General features: G+C 34.6%; 1 long non-coding RNA gene across 1 annotated transcript; it reads right to left on the bottom strand.

Annotated features, from left to right (window-relative positions):
• Window positions 1–267: 267 nt before the first annotated feature.
• LOC149384819 (uncharacterized) lies at window positions 268–3,093 on the bottom strand. The gene is made up of 5 exons (XR_016301433.1): window positions 2,810–3,093; window positions 2,603–2,734; window positions 2,421–2,523; window positions 1,857–2,090; window positions 268–565 (listed from the first exon to the last, which is right to left on the bottom strand). It is a non-coding gene; the product is annotated as an uncharacterized LOC149384819 (long non-coding RNA).
• Between the last annotated feature and the right edge of the window lie 1,220 nt (window positions 3,094–4,313).

Genomic DNA, 4,313 nt, shown 5'->3' with positions numbered 1-4,313 from the left:
AGCTAGTGTTCACTGAGCTTATACGTCTTGAAAGTAATCAAATTAACGAACAAGAGAATGCAATTGCAATTCTAAATAACCCTTTCTTTCATGGTTCATTCATCTATGGCCTTGATTACAATCATAAAATTACATAGAGTGACATTTTTTAGTTTTGTCGTTTTAGTAGAATAGAAAATGATGGTGAGAAATTTGAACAAACACCAATAATATTATTAAATTATTACATTGAAATTTTATTATCCTCAACACGTTTTGGTTATCTGTTTCGCATTTCTATTCTATAGCATAATATCAATCCAAATAATATTACAAAATAATAAAACATGTGACCGAGAGATAATGGATAATTGAAGCCTACTTGAAATCGTTTCATAATCGCTATAAAAATAGAGACATTACTTGCTATCCGTCCCAAAGCTGACCCCAATAGACACTGCCGAAACCGCCTTCTCCGAGTTTATTGTCGTAATTGAAATTATTCGTCGCAAAGTGTAATTCCTTCAACGAAAACACCCGCCACGTCGCTTGCTTCTCCGACAAGGCAAACAAAACGTTCTCCGAACTGTTTAATGAAGCAAAAAGAACTGACTCAGCTTTGATACAAAAGCTGAAAGGTAAATTTGCCTATATGTGCAAGCCTGTGACTAAATTACCTCTTTCGGTATATGTGCCTAAGAAACAAGGAAATTCATGCATAAATTATTAAATTGGAGATCCAGATTTACGCTATTATTTCCAATTTCTACCTTGAACCGTGGCTAACAAATATGATTATTGAAACAGATATTGGAGAAATTATTATAAATGGTTCTGGTTAAGTTTCAGATTCATAAATGTTTTATACAAGTAAAAGATCATGCTGAAAGGGCTAAAACAAGCGAAAACGAGTTCAGGTTTGTTTATTCTTTTCATACTTTATAGCCATTTTAATATTCTCAAACATTTTTCCGTGGAAGCTTTATTTGGTACTTGCATTATATTTCATTGAAACATCTAGATTGATCTTTTTTTTTTTGTACATAAGAAAAGGAGTTTTGTCATTCTATATTTTCTTCTTCTAACATGAGCAGGTCAGTTGCTCAGCAGGATTAACAAGAATTCTACAACTTTTTAATCTTGTACTTTTGTTTTTAAGGTTAGTTATTGATATTCTAATAATTTGGTGCATTACAGTTGCAATACATGGCATGAGGACGAGAAAACCTTCACATTTGATGGGGAGATTTATTTCTTCTACTTACTGGATGTGCATTTCGTATGTGTATAAATGAAAACAGAAAAACCCTGGTGCACTTGCACTTTTCCAGACTGTTAGAAAGCTAGTATTTGTAAGTTGCAGTACACTTCACATTTCTACACTTGAGCAGTATCATTGTACTATTTCTTCTTCTAATGTAGCATATCTATATATATGTTTTCAGAAATATTAAACTCAAATGACAATGACACATAAGAAAATAACTTTCCCACATATCCAAACTTTCTTTACGATCAGTACAGAAGTAAACAAAACTAAAACAAGCTGAGTTATATATAAAACAAATTATATAAAATAATAAAACGGATGAGTAATTTTCTAATAATAATAATGAGCAAAGTGGTGAAAAAAATTGAGTTGAACAAAAAGTTAGGGCAGAAGCTGATCTTCAAAACCTCAAGAGAATTCGGGAGTTCTTCTACTGGAATTGTGGAGAAGTTAGGGCAGTCCCAAATACTCAGCTCTTTTAAAGATGTGAGTTGCCGAAGACCATGTTTGAGATTTAAAAAAAAAAAACTAAGACTACCATCTGTGTTTATGTTTTTTATTTACCTATTGTTGTATAAGCATGAAATCTCCGACAATAAGTATATACCTGAAGCGAGGAATCGGCGAGAGGGCCTTCCAAGTCCCGTCGAAGGTGACGACGAAGAGAGCGGAATTGGGCGGCCGAGATTCTCCGGAAGTGTCGTCGCCAGCAAGGACAGAGCAGAGGTCGGCGACGGGGCAAAATCGGCTTGGCAAAGGCGGACTCCGCGGAGGAGGAAGAGGTTTGGTAGGTTTGGTTGGACCGTCGAAGTGGAGAGGCTACTAAAGGCGGGATTAAATGCTATTGAAGAAGACGAAAAGAACAAAATGCACACAAATCAGAGAAAATTGAAGTCACCAAATATTCACACATACTGATTTTTGCAAATCTACAATTATCAAAAATTACAAAACTAAAGCACAAGATTCCCGTTATAGAAATAACAGCTCCATTCATAAAAGAAACTGAAATGAGTGAATTGTAACCAAGAATAAGAATCAACCAAGGGATAAAAGAAATTCATAAAAATCAATCGCTGGTGAGCCACAATTCGATCATTGAAAAAAAAAAGTCGGGCTGGAATTATAAAGAGAAAAAAAAACCTAGATGGGAATACAGACATTTGTTTACCTGGCCATCGAAAGTGATCGTATCGGCTTGCTAAGTGAACCTCTCTCTTCGAACCAGGTTTTCAAAGTAATCAAGCGTTTCCAAGCCCTCGACACTCACTTCGCTGTAATCAAGTGATTCAGAAAACGAAAGACCATTAGAGTAAAAGAAGAGAATTACAAAAAAAAGGGTTTGTATCGAACCTGATATCCGATACGGGCAAGTAGTTTCGGAGAGCGAAAGTGAAAGTGAACGCTTTGTTGTCTGTGTTCCTCACTCTGGGTATCAATGTGAGCTTCCCGGGCCTGACACACACTCGGAGCCTCAACTTGAAGCTACATAAAACAAAAATGAAAACGACGGTTAATGAAAAAAGTGCTCACAATGGGACAAATGATCGAACACCTTACCCGCGAGGCCGGGTCTTGAAATCCTCGTTGGTTGACTTGATTAGGTTTCTTTTTTAAGGAAGAAAGTAGATAATAAAGGAATATTACGATGTCATGGATGAATAACCGACAATGGTGGGAGAGGAGTCATTGCCAGCGACACTGGTCTTGAGGCGTTGGAGACACTTCGGAAGAAAGAAGGTCGGCCTCAAACTCGAGCATTGAGTTTCCGATTTGGTGGCGAGCCCAATCGGTGTTGTGAGGAACTACGGCGTCGGTTCGCGGCAGAGGAAAGCTCTCCGGCGGAGAAAGACGAAGGCAGTGAGAGAGAGGGGAAAAACGAGATCGATTGGAGCCACCGCACAGAGAGAGAGGGACAAAGAGAGTCATATGGGTTTGGATTTACGTTTTTTTTTTGTTTTTAATTCAATTCAATAGACACGATGTCATCCTGAACGGCCGAAACATGCACAGATTTGGAAAAAAAAAAGTACAATAAATGTCCAATTTATTTTCCATCATTTATTATTATAATACTCCAAGCTGGTAATGCGTGAAGGTATTATTTAATGATAACTTGATAACTTAATCAAATAATAGATTCATTTTCATCAATAAATAGATTCCAAAATAAGACAATGACGTGTCACATTACGATTGGCTAAAAACGATTAGGAATAGTCTATGAATAGTAACTACTCATTCTGACTTATTATATTATATATATTTAAAACCATTTTAATTAAATAATAACTCAGATATAAAACAAAATTAGAAATAGTAAGTTTTAATTATGAACACAATTTTTTTAGCAACAAAAAAATTATAATTAACCAACATCATTACTTACATGTTCATTAGTTTTCAATAATTGTACTGATCATAAGTAATTTGAATTATAAAACTATTAATCGGCTAATAATTGTTATCGTTTTTAAAGTTAGTTTAGGGAATTTTAGTTTTAGAGTTGTTTATGAAATTTTCGTTTTTTAGAGTTGTTTATGGAATTTTTCGTTTTTTAAAGTCGTATATGGAATTTTGTAAGTTTATTTTTTAAAGTCGTTTCTGGAATTTTGTAAGTTTTAAAAGTTATTCATGCAATTTTCAAAAAAGTAAGAGAAATTGCCCTATTTGCCACAAATTTCATAACATTGTTCCACTTTCCACCAAAAGACTAATCTGACCCAAAATGCCACCGATATGTCAACAATGTTGACATTTATGTCAACAATATTGACATCTATGTAGATGTCAACATTGTTGACATAGATGGTGATAATTTGGGCCAAATTAGTCTTTTGGTAGAAAGTGGAAAAATATTATGAAATTTGTGACAAATGAGACAATTTCTCAAAAAGTAAGCGGTACTGTAGATAAAGCAGGAAAATGTTTCTAGGTGAATAGTGAAACACGGTTTTGCTTTATATATATAATAATATATGTGCAAGTTAGGGTAATAAATAACAACCGACCCTAAGCCACTAAAGATAAGAACAAATAAAGGAAAGAGAAGCGTACTGTGAAG

Source organism: Urtica dioica, chromosome 9 (genome assembly GCF_054948205.1).
Source record: "Urtica dioica subsp. dioica isolate 48M chromosome 9, U.dioica_male_clone48M_v1_H2, whole genome shotgun sequence".
NCBI lineage: Eukaryota > Viridiplantae > Streptophyta > Magnoliopsida > Rosales > Urticaceae > Urtica > Urtica dioica.
This window is presented reverse-complemented; position numbering and strand designations above follow the sequence as displayed.